General features: G+C 41.0%; 1 protein-coding gene and 1 non-coding gene across 2 annotated transcripts in view; one reads left to right on the top strand and one right to left on the bottom strand.

The window, feature by feature from the left end:
- Positions 1-345: 345 nt before the first annotated feature.
- LOC139696898 (uncharacterized) overlaps positions 346-22,629 on the bottom strand; it is a 275,078-nt gene continuing 252,794 nt past the window's right edge. The window contains exon 3 of the mRNA XM_071595779.1: positions 346-389. The gene's annotated coding sequence lies outside the window, so the exon portion shown is untranslated. The remainder of the gene's footprint in view (positions 390-22,629) is intronic.
- Positions 1,622-1,705, top strand: TRNAL-UAA (transfer RNA leucine (anticodon UAA)). Its single transcript has one exon. It is a non-coding gene; the product is annotated as a tRNA-Leu (tRNA).

The following is a 22,629-nucleotide window of genomic DNA, read 5'->3' as shown; positions in this document are numbered from 1 at the left end:
GTATGGATGAGCAGATGTGGTCACCGTGCGTTCGCCGATCCACCTCGAGCACCAAGCACCCAAGAGCGGACAACGTCCTCGCGCATCGTTGTCACACTTTTAACCAATTCCTCTCGCTCCAGGACTTCGCGAGGGAAAAACCCGCGTTATCTCGAAAATGGCAATTAGCGCTTGGGCTGTGTGCGAGTACGTGGGTGTGTGTGCGTGTCATCCTCGAGTGAGTTCCAGTGACGGACGTGGGGGGACCGTGCATATAGATTACAGCAGCAGGTAAGAACGTGTGCGGTTCCAGCACTCACCCGATCGGCCCAATTCTCTTGTCTTCGAGGAAGTGGGTCAAAAGAACGCGCCCAAAACCGCAAATAGGGACTCACCGAATCTCCAAATGGCTGAAAAGAAAGAAAACACATTTATCTAATTGCTGCTATCGAAAAACGACATAACCCGAAATACTGTTATATCATCGACCAAAAGAATTAAATAGCAAACTATAAGTGGAAAGTTTTCGCCTTAAATTACGAGAAACACGTTTAATCATTTAATTTATGGGCGTACATTAACGAGTGAAACGTTATTTCATTGGTTCCCCCCACCAAATGTCAGCAGGACAAAGGAAATTTGTTGAAATATCTCGCAGCTGTAAAAGAATGTTACAAAATTCGTCCGAAAGTCACATACCTACATGCAAACAAATCCCCACTTTTTTAAAATCTAATATTTTGGGAATAATGTAATAGTTTTACTATTGTGAAATAAGTAAGCTGCATGTCATTCCGCATTATCAAGCAGGAATATTTGTTCATAAAGTCGTAATATCTTCGAATTTCTCTTCGCTAAAGGGAAGATGGTGCCTTGGCTCAAATATACACTTATAAATATGACCCTCAGTTTAAAGCAAAATCAACCTGTCGATGAATACCTTAGAATTAATTTATGTTCATTTTTATGATTAAAAGAAGGAAAAAGTACATGTTTACTGACTAACGCCTTCGTTTAGCAATAAAGGTAATTGATTTTTTAGGTAATTGTGATAGGTAATTGATTATTGTAAAAAATTAATACTTCTTTCTTCCCGAACACTATAAAACCCGCCTTAGCAACGGTGAGTCACATTTCGCAATATGCTATGTATTTGTTCGTATTTTTGCACATTCAATTTCATCAGTATAGGTAATGCCGTTGAGCAATATTCTTTCACTCATGGTCAGTAATTCAATTTTCAGTAATTACATATAATTTTCAATTTTATGTACTCAGTGAAAACATTATTTGTAAACCCAGAACCTTCCGCAATCAAGCACGAGATACCTTAAAAGGTTCAGAGGTGATCTCAGGATGACCTCACCATTGAACTAAACCATATCGAGTTCCGAAGGAGAGCCATTAAAATTATTCGTGTCGAGTTACGCGCTTCAATCTGCCATTTTTATTCGCTAGACTCCACGGCACGGACATTTGCTGATGCTCGTTAACTTGTATTCCTGCGGAAAGTAATAATCTCCCGCGAGTGATAAACGGCCTTCGCAACGCGTCTTCGGTGTCGTATTTTCCTCTTCCCACCCAGGGGGGGAAAGTTGCTTGCCTGGAAGATTTAACCATACGGCCACACGTTGACAAAGTAGTCAGGTTGGCCGAGTGGTCTAAGGCGCCAGACTTAAGTTCTGGTTCCCAAACGGGAGCGTGGGTTCGAACCCCACACCTGACAAATAATTTTACTAACTTCTTTTATTATTATTATTAAATCCCTCGCGGTAGAATCACAGATCGTCCGAGCAAATATAGTGGTTTGGTTTCTATAGTTTCAAGTTAGGGCTGAATCCACTTTCAAGAGACTATTTCATCTTACTATGAGTAGTACTTATGTTTTCGTGGACAATTTAGAAAGAATATCAGTGGCTCCATTTTTTAAGATCTGAAAATATTTCTCAATATTTGTGAGGCGTAAATTTTCAAAAGTAGAATTAGAAGGTTAAAGTTAGAAGAAAATAAATATATGTACCTTGGTTAACTAGAAAGATAAATGATATTATTTTACAGTGATGTCCTTTCCTTCTAAAAAAATAAAGTTTCTAGCAGGCAAAAACATTTTTACATCAGAGCATTTTGCTTTGTTTTCTGCTATACTCTCTGTGTACACGTAATTGATCGGAAACTTTATAGTACGAATAATTGCATAGCTTAGATCCCATATTTTATTTTATAGATTTCGGAAGTCTTAAAGACATCATAGGCACTGATGAAAATAACATAGTCGAAGTGAGGCAGTGAGGTTGAAGACGTTAAATACATATGCTTAGGTGCGTTAGCCAATATTTTCATTTTATTTCAGTCGGAAAAATGTTGAATCACAATATCATTTATCTCTGGCCAAATCTGTTTAGCAGAGTATCCCACCCGCCCTCATCCCCTTGGGTCAGACATAAAAGAATAGTAAATATTATAGGGGAAGAAAAAACTATTCATTTAGTCACGAGCTACAGACAAATAATGTTTTAAATTATGCGCTCGAAATCCGAAAAATTAAATTGAAAATGTGTTAATAGAAAACCCCAAGAAACGTTTTCCTTGAGAGATATCATTTCCTTTCGCATTCGTGTGTTGCCTGTGCTCTTTCATTGTCATATAAGAGATGTGTTCAATAAATTATAGGGAATTTGAGTTATTTGGAATGGATTATATTTATTCGTTAGATGTTGGATACGACCGATACGTGATTTTTACATTCCTCGAAATATTTCTGGAGCTCGATCTTTGGCATCTTTAATTTTTCTCGTAATGCTTGTAAAAGCACGAGCCTCTAACACCCTCGTTACTTTTGAGAACAGAGCAAAGTCATAAGGGGCCGTGTCTGCCGACAAGGGATGCTGGGGCGTCATCAGGGCGTTGTTTATCATTCCTTCACGCAAACGTCACTTACTTGAAATCAGTACTCTCTTTATTGATTACATCGACCTTTTGGCAAGAACTTGATCCGTACTATGCAAAATTACAAAATAACCGTTATTTTTTGAACACACCTTGTAATTGCTCTACAATAGTTAGTACCAACGGAAAATTAAATATATACAATTCGTATCCTTTTTACTTCTAGCGGAAATCGTCCTCTCGAATTTTCTCCATTCCAATACATAATTGATATCTACCCGTGCGTACTACCCCGCAAGCCGCCGCAAGGGCGTGTGGAGGGGAGTGTTAGGTAACACAAGTGGACTTGATCGCAGGGAGAGCGGCGCATCCATTCCTCGGCGCCCTGGTCACCTCTGAGGGTGTGGGTTAAGTATTGAAGACAGCACTTTGTGATGCGCAAGTTACCATTCCTTTTTACTAAAACTGCAGAGCACTATTACATGGCATCAAGTTTTAAGATTTTGAATCTCTCGCCCAAGTGTAAACGGAAGGTGATCGGAAAGATTAGCAAGCTTGCGAAGGAAGCTTCGTCGGTGACGAAGGCGGGTATATTAAGAAGTGAGTGTGCATCGTGGAGAGTGACAGTTGGCAGTTGGCGGAACTTTTCCCGTCCTCGCATTATTTAATGGAAGAGTAGCCATGGTATGCCAGGAGAGACATTAATGGCGACGATAGAGGTAGTTGATGCGAGTGGTATTTGAGGTGTGTTAGTGGCAAAGAGGAGAGAGATATGGCAGGGGATGAGCGCGTTACGAAAGCAAGTCGCTCCTATCCCTTGGCGAGGGACATGCATTGAAGGAGATTACTCCTTCACTGACTTGGTCATGCTGCTGAGGATTGAATGAGAATCGAAATATCTAACGGACATCTGCATCTCAACCTGCAAGCCACCGCGTGGGCGGGAGGCAGGGGCTGCTAAGATACCAAACTATTGAGCGTCGAACTCGATTTATTTGACTTTATCTCATAGTTTATCATGCATGCAACACTTGCGCTCTCACTGTTCTCAATCGATGAGATCTAATGAGACCATTTATGTTCGCTCGCGAAAAGACGAAACAGAATTTGATATTGGAAGGATATCTCTTTAGGAGTGATGTTGAAAATGTATTATTACCCCCATCGTACTACGGCAGGAGAGATCATGTCAATAAAATTAGAGAGATTAAATGTAGAGCAGATAGATTTGAGATGTCATTTTCCATATGAGCGATAAAGGATCAGAATAACATTGTCCGACCGCGGTTGGGGTCATATTCGGGTCAAAATTAGTCTGGTGTGTATTCACCTCCTGCCACACACCCTAGCGGTGGCTTGCAGGGTACATTATTATAAAATATAAGAACAGGCAGATTATTTCCGTGCCATGTTTAATTCAAAATCATGACCCTAGGGGCAGTGTCCAAAACATTCGACGACAGCATTAAATATGAAGTCTCGCCTCCGTGAAATAATACCTCTCATTTAATTTTCAATTCTAGAATAAACCCTACATCTACATAACAACCCGTGAGCCGTCGCAAAGGTGTGTGGCAGAGGGTGTTAGGTTACCACCCGTAAAATAGAATAAAACCACAAATACCCCTACTGTTCGTCTGACGAGCACCGGTATCTATAATGCCGTTCCGCGGATGTACATAACGATCATTAAACGGATGGTGGGGCAATGTAATGAGAAAAATTAAAAGAGAGGAGTTATTTATCAATAGTTAGGCCGCATTTGAAAATACGCCGCTAGTATGTGGCATAATTGGGACAAAGGTTGGCAGAGAGAATTAGATAAATTCCAGAGAAAATCCACCTGTTTCGTGGAAAATTCTTACGATAAGAAGACAGACCTTTTAGGGGATTTAGGCTGGAAGATGTGAAGTGAACAAGCGAGACTCAGACTTTTAGATAGGTTCAAAACAAAATAGTTTAACAATGCGACCAAAGGAATTATTAAGATTCCATAGTATTTCGATAGATTAAATCACAAGGATAAGATAGGAGAGCTAGATTCCAAAACATATAGATGCAATATTCGTTTATTTCTCGGATAACCAAGAATAATAAAAATAGAAAACCAAAGTCAACACAGAAATAATAAAGGCATTCGATTAACAAGTGATGGCAATATTAAACTTTGCATAGACGTAAGGTATATTCGTATGTTCCATAGTATATTAGCTGATGGTGTATTTATTTCCGTGTGCGTCAGACTTTTATAAAGGTTCAGAACAAACGAGTTTGACGATGACACTCAAGGAATTATAATGGCCCCGCACTATACTGTAGGTAGAACAGACCACAAAGATAAAATAAGGGAGATAGATTCCTGTGCAGATAGATACTAATACTCGTTATTTCCCCGGACAATCAGGAAACATAAGAGTAGGGGAACAAAGCCATTGTAGAAATATTAAAAACATTTCATTAACAAGTCAGGACAAGATTAAACGTTGCCTAAACATAAGGTATATTCGTAGGTGCATGTGTATGTTAGCTGTTAGCGTTTTTATTTTTATGCCTGTAATTTACAAAGGTTTTTCATTAATATACACGTATACGCCTCTGTTGGTGTACATTTGCATGAATTTGTTGGTTTTGCATTCATTTTTATTCTCTTTTATGGGTGGTGACCTAACACCCCCTGCCACATGCCCTTTCAGCGGCTTGCATGGAATTGTGTAGATGTAGATATAGAAGACCTAGCGTTAGTTTGGCTCTCGGATATATGACTGGCTTCGCGAGTCTTATGCAAACCCTATTAAGTCTATAGTTCTAGGCGTGAGTGGAATTCTTTTCTCAAGCATGTTTTACAGCGTAGTTTCTCAGCTTCAATTAGATTGGCCCCTGACAGTCGCCCCTGATACCGAGCACTGATTTTGTTGAGACTTCTAGAAAGATCCCCCCAGTCGATTGATTGATGTACATCACAAAGTCCGATTTTCCACCTGAATCGCGGTAGGTTTCCCTATCACCAGCGTACGCTGTAGCTTTTCTGGTTGTCTAAAATGGATGTCTATGATTTGAAAAAGAAGAGGTCCGGTGAATGGATTCACGTAAGAAGAGAGGCTACGTTCCCCAAATCCTATTATTTGGTCGATTGGTCGGAGACCAGTCTGACATTTCGGAGCGAACATTTGCTTACTTCCTTTCGGTGCTGGGGAGTCACAATGCGTGATGGAAGAAGTACAGACATACGTTCGCGTATTTCATAAGGATTAGGAATGAATTTGCGGTATTTAAAAGTACCGCAAAGGTATGATTCGCAGGTCCTTTTTTTAAAATGTCTAGTTCGTACGGAAAAATTTACAACAACAAATTACTCGTCTAAAATTTAACGCATGTAAACAATTAATGTTTTTCTAACTATTTTTACGGTTTCAAAAGCAAGCAAGAATTGATTAGCAGCAGATACTTCGTGACATCAACGACGTGGAGTCGGCAACAAAGCAAAAAAGGATACTGCCCTGCCACACTCTGTCGGTGTATTTTGTCTCTACACAGACAGTCGATCCGGTATTGATGCATGGCAGGGATTGCATCCATAACATGAATGCAGAGTACACAATGAACTGCACTCGCTCACTTCGCGTGAAGAAGTACGTGCGTGTTTCATCAACAATTATGGCTTTTCCAGGCTCGCAACTACGACATTTTACTACCCATCGATTTACAGTAGACCTATCAACAGCACCGTCAATATAAACAGCCTTTAAACGATGACGATGAATATCATTAGGAGTCACTTTTTAAGCAGTAAAAAAATTCGATAACAGCACGCTGTTTAACTCCCGTTGACGTAGCACTAGAACACGTCTCCATGCTTCCGCTTCTCAAAATACACTGGAAGAATGTAACGACCTCAAACCTAAGCATGCGTGTTGAGGGGGAATGCTACTTCCACATGCGTCCAAGAGTGGTTCTGAAGGTCATTTTGATTGTGGTCTACAAGTATGTGTGCGATAGTTTTCAGCGTGCCCTCGTAGTCAGCCAGCAAAGTAGAAGAAAAAAATTCCGTCAAATTAAGCCATGAAAAATTACACGTGTGTAAGGCATGTAGATAGGGCCATCCTAGTATATAAATAAGCAAACTCATAGGCAATGTAGCAAGAAAAAATAAGAGAGGTTTACTCATATGATGTATATTATTAACCAATCGAAAATACTACAGTTGACTGTCTGTTCGTACGAAGATCAAATTAAAAGTTGCAATAATTTTACAATCCAACATATGTTGACATTTTTTTGAAACTACGCATAATTGTTGCTGTGAATAGTGACAATTTTGTTTTTTCTGGAAGTGTGGCGCCCCTGATCCCGGGACTTGAACTCCAAAACTAGATCAGTCGTAATTCTGCCCGCCTTCGCCTTAAGAGACCCTGCTGTAAGAGCGGCGTCCTGCGGGGGGGGTCACTCGTCCTTGCCCCCCCCCTCCAACCCCCCGAGTCGCCCCACTCAGACGCAGACGCGCCGTGGGCGAAGGGACGAAGGGCCGGCCTCGGATCGCGACCTTGCTCCCCCCCCCAGCCTCGAGGCGGAGGGGGGGGAGCGGGTGGCGAATCGGTGAGTCACTCACGCCCCCCCCCCGCGCACGCGACCGTCACTTGCCGAAAAGGGAAACCGCGAGGCGGATCGGGTTCCCCCGGCGTGCCAGGGGGGCGATGTCCTCGTCCATGACCTACACGGAGGGAGGGCCTCCAAACGGCTGAGTCCTCAACACCCTTCGAATCACCAGGCCAGAAGGAAAGTATCTCATAGTAACCTACTCTCAAATCTAGAAGCATATGGCATAGATAACAATATTCGGGGTTGGATCAATGACTTTTTGAATGGTCGGGTACGAGGAGTAGTGATAGATTGAGTCGAGTGATTCCCAGCCTAGCTGCTCTAATATTTCGGATATGCTACTAAGTTTATCACGACAACTACGTTTTACAAATGTAATCCTACTCCACGTTTCACACGATCCAATTCGGCAAATTAATCCAACTTCCATGAGGCCTACTAAATGAAGCCTAACCAGAGACAATTAACATTTCTCTTTGACATTTTCATCACATTTACCCGGTACTCTTCTTATAAATTCTAATATTTTGTTACCTTGTCCACTTATTACGCGTTTGTGTTTCACCCAGGAGAGATCGTAAGTGATGGTAACGCCATATGTATTTAACATGAGCCTACACATTCCTAATCGGTGTTCCCAATGCACTAGGCGCTCGGGTGGGAATTGCCCTTTTTCCAAATATGTATGACTGCGCACTTTTTTAAATTTAATTGCAATTGGCAAGTGTCGTACTAGCGTTGTATAACATTAACGCCATCTATCAAACCTGCCCTGTGCACCGAAAACCGATACAGAGAACACACAGAACACATAGACATGATAAAATTAAATTGCCGTAGCATTAGAAACAAAATATCGGATGTTGAACATATTTTTGTTTGTGCAAACGCAGGCATAGTAGTTGGAACGGAAAGTTGGCTCACGGGAGATATAGCAAACAATGAAGTTTTTCCGGGCATTTTCACAATTTACCAAAGGGACAGACCAAATAGATTGTAGAGTATTAATTGCTGCAACGATACGAATCCGACGAAAATCACATAGAAAGCGTTAGGTGCAACATTAAGGACTACAACGGCAGAAGCCTATTCGTGTGCTCATTTTATAGACCCCCAGATTCTAACACAGATGTCCTACACAAGCTCGACGAACAAATATCCACTCTCAGCAGCAGACAAAGCAACAGTATTACTATAATCGCTGGTGACACAAATCTACCGTCAATTGACTGGGACAACTACTGCGTAGGAAAATATGCCAAAAACAGAGATTCATGCCAAGAACTCCTTCATATATTCACAAAACACTCCTTAGAACAAATTGTTAAATCACCAACACGGGGTCAAAGCATACTAGACATCTTTGCGACTTCTATGCCCGAAATCATTACTAACATTGAAATAATAGACGGAATCAGTGACCATAAGGCTATTCTTGTAGAGTTAAAAACTAAGTTCGTCAAAATAAACAAAGAAAAGCGTAAAAAATATACTTATTCAATAAGGAGAATTAAAAAGGACTAGGAGAATATTTAGAAAAAGACTTGCCAGAGCACAAGATAAAAACACTGACAACCGATACAAAGAACGCTTGGCAATATTTCTTCAATATTTTTTCTTGAAGGAATGAAGACGTACATTCCATTCACACTGAAATGCGACAGTAAGGAACCCAGATGGCACAACGAGGAAGTCAGATGGGCATTAAGAAGGCTGCAGTCAAATTTTAAAAAGTGACGATATAGTACATGTGAATACACCAAAACGGAAACTAACAGAATGCCGTAGTAAGACGAAAAGTATTATGCGCACATCACTACACTCTTTTAAATCTAATATAAGCTAAGCGAATATCTTGAGGAAAATCCAAAGTCATTCTGGTCCTACGTTAGGGAAATACAGGATATACGTCCAACTGTAAATTCTTTCAAGACGTAAAACGGAGAAATCATTACATATAGCGTGAAAAAGGCAAAAGATATTAAACCATTTATTCCATAGCGTCTACAATAAAGACACAAACGCACCAAATGATCATCCGCACCGACCCGGGGACACATGAGCGATATAACATAGATCAAGCAGGGAATAGAACATCTGCTCCGTAGAATCACAGCAAGCAAAACACCTGCTCCAGGTGAGATACCTGCAGAAAATAGGAATAGATTGGAGGGAAAGGAGGCTAATCCACAACCTGTACATGTCTCAGACTGCTCAGGAGCGAGTGGGGAACGGGGAGTACGAATGGGCAGTGTTAAGAAGAGGTGTAAGGCAGGGTTGCCCATTATCAACGTTGCTGTTCAACCTGTATGCAGAGGAATTGATTAGAGAAGCATGGGAAGAACTGGAGGTAGGAATGAAACTTGGCTGGGAATTCGTAAAATCAGTTAGGTTTGCTGATGACCAAGCTTTAGTCTGTCAGTCAGCCAAGGGGTTGCAAGCATTGCTTAGTGAATTGGAAATTCAGTGCGACAGGTATGGGATGAGAATCAATATTAATAAAACAAAGGTTATGCGATTTTCTAGAAAGAAAAAGGCTAAGCTTAACATTAAAATAGGAGGGCAAAAACTAGAGCAGGTAGAACAGTTTACGTATCTCGGTAGTGTTTTGGACCAACACTGTCAGAGTGGAAGGGACGTAAGGAGAAGAATTGCGCTAGGCAAAGAGGCTTTCACAAGGAGAAGGGAGTTGATGACGGGGACGTTGAGTAAGGATGTTAAGAAAAGACTCGTAAAAACTTTCATATGGAGCGTAGCTATGTACGGCGCGGAAACGTGGTCATTGAAGCAGGAGGATAGACGTAGATTGGAGGCTTATGAAATGTGGTTGTGGAGAAGAATGGAGAAGGTGAAATGGACAGAGAAGAAAACAAATGAGGAAGTACTTGGTATTGGTGGGCGAAGAGAGGGATTTTTTGGGAGAAATCCAATGGAGGCAGGAAAGGATGAGGGGCGTATTGACTGGCACTGGGATGCTGAAAACTGTAATAGAGGGGAGGACGTTGGGCAAACCAGGCAAGGGGAGGAACAGGGTAGGGATGTTGGACGGGATGAAGGGAGGAAGAAAGTACTCAGAGATGAAGAGGGACCTGATGTAGAGTAGGATGGGTTGTTTTGCTAGGAGTCACAAATCATTTAATTAGTAATTACGTCCATCCAAAAACCTATCTTAACCGGTAGATTACCTAATAATAATAATAATATAAAATCGATAGAAGAAGGCTCAGTGCCTCGCGACTGGAAGCTATCCCATATAACTCCCATCTATAAGGCGGCGATAGGGATAAACCGACCAATTCCCGACCCATTTCTTGAACATCGATCTCCTGTACAATCTTACATATTAAGAATCTTGTATATTAAGAATCTTATATATTAAGAATCTTGTATTATAAGAATCTTTTTTTAAGAATTTTATTATATATTAAGAATCCTGTATATATATATATTAAGAAACTTGTAGAATCTTATATCTTGTAAATATTATATGAACACATTGTTATCAGTAATATTAGGAGAATTCTCGATAGTAGGGACATAGTGAGCCACAACCGGCACTGATTTAGGAAAAGCAGATCTTGCGAAACACTATTAGGTCTTTTATTCACGATATAATACAGACAAAAGCGCAGTTTTGAAATATTTGAACAAAGGTATTAGCGAACAGGACATAAACTATGGAATAGAGTGTTCAATGCTAGCTATGGCCAATCAAGTTAAATATTTCCGCCAGATTCGTTAAAATTGTCATAATAAGAACACAAATGTGACAGGCCTTTCAGTGGATCGAGGCTGGGAGCTACTTGAGATACGAAGAGAATAAGTGAGATTTAGACTTTTATAAAGGTTCTGAACATACGAGTTTAACGAGATGGCACTAAAGGAATTATAATGGCCCCACACTATACTATAGGTAGAACAGACCACAAAGATGAAAGAAGGGTGATAGATTCCATTACACAGAGATACAAATACTATTCTTTCCCCGAACTAACAGAAACCAGGATAGTAAGAAAACGAAGTCATTTTAGAAATATTAAAAACATTAAAATTTCAATTTGGAACAAAATAGAACATTGCAGAGATATAAGGTTTGTTTGTGGGTGCACGTGTTAGTAGTTTCGAAACATCGAAGAGAGTGTTTGAAATTCCGGGTATGAATTCCAGAAAACTTTAAACATCAATAAAATTCAACATGTCTTCACAAATACATAAAGATAAACTGAAATTGCATGACTTATGGGGATGGGAAGCACCGGGTGGAAAGGGCGAGGGATGAGGGAGGGCGTTAATAGGGAAGGAAATCAACATTCACCTAAAATCTCCGAAAAGAACGCGCATAAAGCACGAAGAAAGAATCGAAAACTCTGCGTTTCCACAGAAAAATCTTCGATCCTTTCTTCGTGCTTTAAAAATGGATTTCCTCGTAGCATCGGCCTCTAACATCTCTGGAAAGAAAGAGGGAACGTGCAGATTAAAATTAACTGTTATGGAAATGGAAAACTGAAATGGAAAAGTCAGTCGGATAGGTTTATTTTGGTTGTTTCTTTACTATAACACTTTTATTCAAATAGTTTATTTTACATGAATATTTTCAAATAAATTTGTTTTGCATAGTTCAGAAGAGGGAATCGAGCAGATGGAAGATAAAAATACGAATCAGGGACTTCAGCTTAAGGATCGCGGCTGGCGAAACGGTCACAATTGGTATGGCCGTATCAACACATTGCATGGTCAGTGAATGGTCATTGCGAGATGATTAACAGACTCTCAGAAGGTAATTTAACATGGAATGAATGCTCTGTACCAAAGAACTATTTTTCCCAAGTAACCGACTCATACCGAATAGCCTGCGGCATTAACTTGAATGTTTCCCTCGGTCATTAATGGAAATTAAATAGCTCTCGGCAAGACATTATTTTCCCCGCTTACACATATTACCGACGACCTTTCTTTCGCAAGCCATCATCAAGCACTTTGCTTCGTCCAACCGTCATTCCAGCCACTCTGCAGACATTGAAAATCCGCATGGTGTCGTATACTTAGGAAGTATGTTTGCCACAGACGAACAGGACCAGGTTGACGGACGCGTTAATACGAGTAAAAGCATGTTTGAAGATTTTAGTGACTAAGAACGGCGGGCCGAGGGGGTCCCGGGTGAATGTCGTCGAATAGACTGTCAAAAGTCACGAGGAATATTTCATGCCCCCAGGGACAGAAGTGCTGGTATGAAATAACGCGTAAATTCATGACGGGAGGAAAGTAATTGTTCATGGACGTGGGGCGCTCTGGAGGAAGTTGGTGAGGAGAGCAAAGTGTTTTCATCTACATCTACATCAAAACCCTGCGAGCCACCAAAAGGGTGTGTGGCAGGGGGTGCAGCAACAGAAGGAAACGGTAGGGGATGAGGGGGTTAGGGTTTTCAAATGGATGGGGAAAGGTGGGGGGAACCTGCAAAAATAGATATAAATATACTAGTATAACCACGCGCAATCGCTACCTTGTAGGTTAATACTTATTATGTCGAGCCGACTAGTGGGGGATTTCGATTACAAGAATTCTGGTCTCTAATTGTTCTTGGAAAAAATGACCATTTAAACCTGTCAGTCTTGCAGTCTACCTCTCTAATCTTATATTCGTGATCCATCCGCCCGGAATACGTTGGGGTTCGTATTATATTCTTGATGTCATCGGAAAAGGTCCCATCTTTAAATGTTTTTAATAAGTTTAATCTATATTGTTAACGCCGAGGTGTAAGGGAATCCCAGCCTAAATTTTCTAACAAAGTAGTTACGGTCATAAGAATTTTTGACAAATCTAGCCCCCCTCCGCTGAACTCGATCTAATTCCGAAATTAAAATTATCTCTTGAGGATCCCATATAAACAGGCAGCATACTCTAGGTGGGGCCTGACTAGAGCAAGAAAATATCGTTCCTTCACTTTTTCGTCACATTTACCCAGAACTCTTTTTACAAATCCCAATTTTTTATTAGCGCGACCGCATATTTTCCGTATGTGCTTTCCCTAGGACAGATCGTGAGTTATTGTTACACCCAAGTATTTAAAGGAATCTACCCTCGCGATTTCTGTTTGTTTCACTTTGTAACTAATTGGGAGGGAATTATTCCTTTCCCAAACATGTATTACTACGCATTTTTTCAAATTTAATTCCAATTGCCATGTATCGCACCAAGTCTGGATTGCATTTAGGCCGTTAGCTAACGCGACTCAGTCTTCGCGACTTTGAATGTCCCCATAAATCACCGCATCGTCAGAAAAAAGACCGAGCCTGCTATTAACCACGGTACTGAGGTCATTTATGTAAATAAGAAACAAGAGGGGACCTATGACACTTCCCTGTGGTACACCCGACGTGACCTTAACAGTATCGGATGATACACCGTCCAGAACGACTGTTTGAACACGATTTTTTAAAAATTGTCTTATCCAGCATATAATACTCCCGTGTATTCCATAACTTTCCAACTTAGCGAGTAACTTGCAATGAGGGACTTTATCAAAAGCTTTTTTAAAATCTAGAAATATTGCATCAACTGGAATATTACTTTCACCGGAATGCATTATATCATGAACAAATAGTGCGAGTTGAGTTTCGCAGGATCTACCTTTACGGAACCCGTGTTGGTTATTTATCAATGAATCTAGGCTATCGAGGTACCTCATTATGGAACTAACAATGATGTGCTCAAGAATCTTACAGGAGATGGAGGTGAGCGATATTGGCCTATAATTACTGGGGTCCTCCCGGTCTCCATTTTTAAATATGGGTGTTACAGAAGCTATCTTCAAGCCGCTTGGCACGCTTTCTTCTGCTAATGATTTAAAAAATATTATATCAAGATAAGTGGCAATTTCAGACGACAGTTCTTTATACACGCGAGCCGGTATCTCATCAGGTCCCGGAGATTTGTTGGGGTCGATGTTTTTAAGGAGTAACTCTATTCCGCGGGTGGAAAAGCCGATTGCTTGCATTGGCTGCAGAAATGTTTTCGGAAGGTTCTCTGGTATATTCTGGGAGCATTTGTTGAAAACACTTTGGAAGAATGAGTTTAATATGTTGGCTTTATCTAAACTACTTGTTACTTTATCCCCCTTTTCGTAGTTCAATGAGTTTACGGTGGACTTTTTTCCCTGCATTTCCCTGACGTAGGACCAAAAAATCTTTGAGTTATCGTTTAAATGTTCACCTAATTTTTTCCTTCTGAATTACGCTAGTGCCTTCGGGAAGGTCTTCTTGGCAGTGGACCTAGATGCTTTGTAATTCTGTACGGTTTCGTTGATTTTATCAGGGGAGGAATCTTTAACCGCGTTTTTTATTCTGGAATGGCACGCCCTTTGCCTTCTTAGTGATTTCCATGCTTCAGAGTTGTTCCAACGGGGTTCCTTTTCTCCCCCGTGACTGAACACCAGGTTTCCCTTGATGCCCATATTAAGGCAAATTTGCAATTCCCGTTTGCATTGTTATTCAAGGCCTCAGCAAGCATTTTTCCCGCAAACCAGATGCACAGATGTTCAAAAACTGTTTGAAAGTTTTCTTTCCCACTACTGATGCTTAAAAATGGAAATCAGGAGGCAGCTCTCTCTCGAATGGCAACATGTACCTATACTGGTGTTTTTCGGGCGCATGCATGTGCATCTGAAATTTCGAATTACTCCTCCGAGACTGATGTTGGTGTGAATATGTCACGGAGCAAGATTCATGGAACTGAATCTTGCTCCGTTTCATAGCATCAATCATGTGACAAAATTCTTCCCCAGAGGAAGGAGGCCTTGCCAGCGAAAACGTGGGGTGCATATGGGTTTTTTAATGTGTTTTTTATATATTTTTGCTGGTAACGCTATCTTTCTCCTTAGTTTGAATTGCATATATCTGTAGTATCTGATTACGACGGAAGTGCCATCGAAACGTCAAAACTTAATGTGTTTCTGTGCTCAAATGTTTTCATCAAAGTTTGTATATATTTGTGTCGTACCTGAAAGGCGTACTTTTTTGAAGATATATATATATATATATATATATATATATATATATATATATATATATATGTTTATATATATGTATATTATATATATGTATATTATATATATGTATATATATATATATGTATATATATGTATATATGTATATATATATATATATATATATATATATATATATGTGTGTGTGTGTATATATATTCACAGGTTCGCACCCAAAAGTGGTAGGACTGATTTTCTCTGGCCCGAACGGAGCGGTGGAGGGGGGTCTGCTGGCAGGGTAAGGTGGAGGAGGCTCTTAGCAACAGACCGACACCAACCTCAGTCGCCTGCGGGCTGTCGTTGAGTGAGGACACCGTTTTTAGTGAAGCAAGTTTTTGTCCGCGTCGAAAAACAAAATGAATCTGAATTTAGAGCAACGTTATTCCGTGAAGTTTTGTGCGAAACTCGGGAAGACGACAACTGAGACCCTCGATATGATCAAGCAGGCTTATGGCGACACTGCCTTAAGCCGTTCCACAGTATTTGAGTGGCACAAGTTGTTTAAAGAGGGTAGGGAGCTCGTTGAAGACGATCATCGCTCCGGACGGCCGTCGACGGCATGTTGATTGTGTTTTTCGACCGTCATGGAGTGGTTCACAAGGAGTTTGTCCCACCAGAGGAGACTGTGAATGCGAACTTTTACGTGCAGGTGCTCAACCGCCTCCGAGAACGCGTGAAAAGAGTCCGACCGGCCATCGCAAACTGCTGGGTGCTTCATCATGACAACGCGCCGTGCCATGGCGCGCTCGTCCTCAGACAGCTCCTGGCCAAGTACGGCGTTGCCACGTTGCCGCACCCGCCCTATTCTCCCGATCTGGCACCACCGGACTTCTTCTTCTTCCCCCCGATGAAAAGACAGCTGAAGGGACGACGTTTTGACTCGATAAAGGTCGTTCAAGAGGCTTCGACGAGGGTCATCAACGGCATCCCCAAAGAAAATTTCCAGCGGGCGTACGGGGAATGGGAGCAACGTTATACTAAGTGTGTAGCAGCTCAAGGAGCATACTTTGAAGATTATTAAGTCGATGTAAGTATATCGTCAATAAAATTCTTGTAAAAAAATCAGTTCTGAGTTGACAGGGAAGAGAAGCAGCCCGAAACCCAAGCGAGAGCTGGAATACCCTACATCTCTACCATTTCCGGAAAAATCTCGAGAATCCTCAAGAAACAGGACATCGAAACATTATTTAGGCCCTGCAGTAAAATCAAAGACCAACTGGTAAAGGCCAAAGACCCCTGCGCCTTTGCGACCCCGAGTGTCTACCAGATACCCTGTGAATGTGGACGGGTGTACGTGGGGGAAACCGGAAGAACGGTCGCGACCAGGGTCAAGGAACATCGCAGACACCACAGGCTCTGCCAACCGGAAAAACCCGCGTTGGCCGAACACTCCATCGAACGAGAGCACGCCATACAATGGGACAAGGTCAATAAGCTCTTGTGTCGATAGAGAAAAGGTTTTGGGAAAGATTAACCGAGAAAATCAATCTAAATCCGGCAAGAAGAAAATATTTTCAATCGAGACACGGATTACTCCCTCAGTAAGATGTGGAAACCGGCGCTGAGGAAGGTCAAAGCGACATGAAAAAGGCGGGAATCCACCGACCAATCAGAGGGCACCCGAAAAGTGAAGCCCATCTGTTGTACAGGTATACAACGGCTATTATGCAGTCTCGATGTCATCAGTCCTCCGAACCGTTGGAGTCTTCGATGGAGGAACTGATCTGGTGGAGACCCGAGTGGCCTTTTCCGCATCGGGAGATATGGCTTTTGTTGTTGCCGAATTTCTATCGCAATCAGTCGAAGCTTTTCGCATAAGGTAACGTTTAAGCTGGCAATTTGGCAACGGCGGATAGATGTCTTCACGCGCGAAACTAGTAGATGGTCAAATTCCGTGATTGGCGTGGTTTATGGCTGCCCCGAGCCAGGCGAAAGACCCACGTGGACCGGGCTAAATATGGTGCTGAGTTTGCAGCGAAGGCTTGAAGGTCGCAATACGTGCGATAAAGTCTCTTCTCGTTTTTAAATCGCTCCGTTTGCGTGCGGAAAGGAGGCGCGAGCTGTGGGAAGAAGAAAAAAACAAAAGAAGTGAAGAAAGCGCGGAGGTGGCGTCAAGGGCGCGCGTGGCCCCGCCTTTCCCTGGCATTGGCCTATTGAGGGGAGACCACCCGCCTTCACTCGGTCACCCCATTTTGCGCACCGCGTCCATCCGTATTCCTCTCTCTCCACTTCTCTCGCCCTCCTAAATAACAGATGAAGCGCTAAGCCGCGACTATTCTCGGGGCGAAGGTCTTTCGAAGTCCACTCAAAAGTAATGATGGGTAAGTTGTGGCAGGTCGTTCAAATTGACGGCGAGTCCCCAATTAATTAGATCGCAGTCACCTTTTTATCGACAATATGGATATCCTGCGCCTCTTGTAAATCACGAGTGTTTTCTGTTGTTTTCGCGGCTTTTAGAACAAACGTGATTCGTACAAAAGCGATATAGGTATATGTATACTGTAAAGACAAAGTCAACTAAGGTCGGTTTGGTAGGTGATGGTAGAGTTCACCCAGTATTAAGCCCTATATGGTGTGTGAAATTCACAGAACAGGGTATTAAAGGGGGCCAGTTCCTTTCCCTGTGCCGGTTATGGTTTCCAGGAAAGATCTGGCACATGGCAAATAATAAACCTGGTGCGTGGCTGCAGTCGCCTAGAGAGCCTTGGCCGGGAGTCTAACCCTGGCGCTCTACCCCTGGACTATCGCTATTCATATAAATAAATAAGTAATATATATATATATATATATATATATATATATATATATATATATAAATATACATAATTATATTTACTGCTCTTTTACCCAATATGATTTTATATAAGGAGGCCAAAATAGCTGATAAGTTTTAATTTTTTTAACATTGATGCAAGATAAATTTTCATGAAATTTAACGAGTGCCAGAGAGTTTAAAAGTCTGCCAGTTTCACCCTAGAAAGTTTGAAAAGTCACTAGTGATTAAATCGGGGGTCGCAGCAGTAGGGATGGTGTTTTTTGCTAAATTATATTGAGGATTAAGTTTAAAGTTAATCATGACATAAATTCGCTACAATTAATTGTATCGATCTATTCTACCTTAACTGAATGATAAGTATAACACTTTTAACTGAACTGGGTTCATTTCGGGTGTGAGTCGTGGCACATCCGTGGAGTGGATTGGGCAGGCCTCGGCGCGCTACGGGGATCTTGTTCGGAGCTTGTTCGGTGAACCCGAATCGGAAATGAGGCGACGCTAAGAAGGCCAGAGGGGCGATTCTGAGATGTGACGACGCTTTGATCACGTCAAATATCAAAACCGACGCCTAGCATCCCTGCATTGAGAGTCGAAAAACTTCTCCGTGAAGTTCAGAGTCACCTGAGTTACGTGCGTATTTCCTGCACGGCAACAGCCGCTGGAAATGTAATCAACTAATGGTGAGTTCAAACTATTTACATTCGCGGCGGTAATAACCATTGAGGAAGCGCTGGATAATTAGGTGATTACATAGGTACGTAATTGGATACTGTCAGACGCAGATTATGATTTGAATTTATTGTTCTGAGAAACGAGGAGGAGGTCTTAAGTAGAGTAACAGCAGTGATTAATTAATTACAAATTAAGACGTAAAATGGTAATTAAGGTTAGCACCTTAAGCAGAATTTCCACCCAGTGATGAAGTATACATTAATTAATATATGTAAATATAATATATAATTAATATATATAAGTAATTTAATAATAATAAATTAATTATGCATAAATAATATATAATTTATTAATTATGTATAAATATATACATATTTCCGCAAAAATTCGTGATTTAAACAACAGAGCTTGAGAGCGTTTTTTTAGAACAAGGGATATTAGAGTTATTAATACCACATTCTGTGGAAGAAATATTGTCAAATTATTGGAATAAGAATTTCAAAATATCATCACTCCTTTCCGATAGGCGTGCAGGATTAGCGAAATGTTGAATTCGGATGATTTTATAGATTTGATCCATATGTTCGAAGCATGTGGAGAAAAGAACCTCGTCGGGCTAGAAGGCTAATTGCCGTCTTACACCTCATAATTACATCAAATCGACTCCCTGTTTTTGCCTCTAACCCTTCAAAATGTTCGTTTATTTTCGTTCTTTGCAGGTTCCACTCAGTATTTGACCTTCTACTCTTCTCCCCAATCTTTTAGTCCTCCAGTTTCCAACATTTTAGATCGTTTCGAAACGTTTAATATTAAGGATACGATTAAACTGGACTTGAATCTACGTCTCTTTCAATATTTATGAATAGAATATAACCGCTGATCACTGTTTTCGCGTGGGTTCGAATATAGTATTCACTGAGAGTTTTGTTCAATCCCCGTGGTTACGTTTTAAGCAAATCCATAGACTTTTCATCATATTTCTCCTTTTAATTAAATTATATAAATAATGTTGTTTTCCATTTCAAAAAAGACACAATTGATGCTTTTGCCGATGGCCTAAATATAAAAACACTACTCCGTCAGTAGTCGTAATTCATATCCACTTGTTCACAGCTCTTCCCGATTGTCCGAGTCGTTTTGATCATTGTGCTTTACTCTGGCAGCCACTTATGTTGCACGCGTCTTAAAGGAGTACGAGAAGAATTTTAAGTTTTTTTTTTAATTTTTTTTTAAATTAAATTACTTCAAAAAAATAAAGCCATTACTTTTTGAGCGCACCCAGTGGAGCATGTAGGATTGCTTATCAAGGAGTCGATTTAGACGAAAATGAGTAAAGTAATCGGAAAAAGAATTCCGTTCGGTGAAGATTAACCTACAAAGAGGAGAGAGGGAAGGATTAGATAAAACGTTGCTATGGAGCTGTCGGCTCGGAAACGTGGTCATTTAGTCAAGAGGTTAAGCGTAAAATGGAGACGTTTTAATACAGGTGGATGAAAAAATTTAAATGGATGGAAAGGAAAATAAACGATTTGATTATGAAACATGGTTGGAAGGGCGAGGGAATTACTTCAAAGGAAGGAAGAAATGTGGTCGCCGGGCAAATCAATGGAATAAAAAGAGAATAGGCATGTTGGTCGGTGAGAAAGGAGGGAAAAATAACATTAATTAAAATCGATGATGAGTGGTTTGTTGCTAAGTGCATGGTAACCATGCTCTTAGCAACCATGGTATTCACCTCCAAGTTAGATAAAGCTTAGACATGAAACAGTAGTTCATTTCACTAATCTTAGTGTCAATTTATAACCAACTTTGATCGGTAGACAACTTTTAATAATGATCAATACGTAAATCATATTGCGGTAAATTATTCAATTTCATTCGCAGTTCTTTTATTCCGAATACAATTTAGTTACCTTTAAATTTTTTATTAATTGCACTTTGGAGGAGCGTTTGGATCAAAAATGAATTTTTTTAGGTCACTGTCTGCCTTTTTTTTAAAAATAAAGTTGTTTCTCTCGGATGATTTCACAGAATCTCAGAGCGGAATGACACAGCGTAAGCGTCAGCAAGGTTTCATTTTCGAAATGAGGCCAAAGATGGCTCTTCTCCAGAAACATAAATATATTTACGATTTGATCTCCTGGAAGAAAAATGCATTAAAATGTATGGGGAGGTTCAGAAGGAGCCGTGAGCGCCTTAATGAGTGGATTGGACGGCCGAGAGCAGAACATCCGAGTGGGGGCGCCGCGGAGTGGTGAAACGTGTCGGCTGCGGCAATGCGCGTGAAGAGAAGTTTAGATATATTCATTAAGTAAACGACGATTAATTGGATGGATCTCAGCCATCTACGCGAAAGTCGTTTCCATCCGTTAAGACTTTAGACCTTAACCTACAAACTCACAAGGCCCTTTTACGGCGTGGAGGGGTTCAAGCATTAATGCCATTTCACGGAGCACATGGGACCAGACAACCCCCTCTCTTGCCTGCGGTCTCACAGAATGATTCACTAATTCATGTAAATTATGAACGTGAACGAAAGAACGCCGTTAGCCCCCGTTAATGGCCACTCATGGATGCGCAAGAATAATAAAAAATGCAACTCATTTGGTGACCGAAAATCAAGCGCTCAAACGTTAAAATACACTACGTTAATAAATGGTATCTTATCACTTTAAAACAGGTACATATACCGGAGAGTATGACTAAATTTAGTGTTCTGTTTTGAAAGTCTATTTCTTTGAGTTGTCTACATGATTATAAAAATCTAGGTACCTGAAATTAATCACATAGTCACCTATACACGCAAAAGTTCCGTTGCCTTGTATTTGAGCAGTCTCGGAAACAATCGCGCACAAACATGTCTCTTTTGTGCAGTTATTCAGTTACTAACGTGTGCTTGATACCCAATGGAATTTTCTGCATTCCTGATAGTTCTTTCGACGTTATTCGACGATCTCCCCTCAAAATGGCGGCTGCATTGGCGGGGTTGATGTTGACTTCCGTCAGCGGCAGTGACAGGAGCTAAGGGACGAGTTAACTTCCGTGAAAGAGCAGTGACAGGAGCTTAAGGGTCCGCGCCCTCCTTAAAAATTGACTCTCTCCCATCTTTAGCATCTGAAACCGACTTCTATCGTTGCTCTTAGGGAAAAGAGTCCAAAGAAGAACAAAATTAACCTCCTGTGCCATTATACAAACCTTGGCTGACGATTTTTCTGACAAAAGAAAAATGTAATTGCACTACAGTATTGGTCGTCTCGTGCTGCCTCCATTGTTATCGTAGGTCAACTGAATTCTTCAATTTAAAACGAAAGCTGTCGTTGCAATTCTTGAATTAAGTCAATGAACCCGAACCAAACATAAATTACACATTAAATAAATAACTGGTAGAATGTCGTTTGAGGTAGGTTTTGGATGGACAAATCCTTGACAACTATACATTTCTTAGCTTCGTCTAGCAACAGACAACCTGACGCCCGAAACCTCAACAAACCCATCTCCAATTCCGTATAGTTCCGTCCTACCGTCCGATCATATTCCTTCCCCTTCCTCGTTTGCTTAACACTCTCCTCTCCATCACAATCATCGCACATCCCACTTGACAATTAAAACGCTCTGCATCCATTTGTCCTTCATCCTTTGGATGTCTCCCAGCAATCCCCTCTCCTCCCCCACCCTACCC

Source organism: Hetaerina americana, unplaced genomic scaffold (genome assembly GCF_022747635.1).
Source record: "Hetaerina americana unplaced genomic scaffold, ioHetAmer1.1.p SCAF_7, whole genome shotgun sequence".
Classification (NCBI taxonomy): domain Eukaryota; kingdom Metazoa; phylum Arthropoda; class Insecta; order Odonata; family Calopterygidae; genus Hetaerina; species Hetaerina americana.
This window is presented reverse-complemented; position numbering and strand designations above follow the sequence as displayed.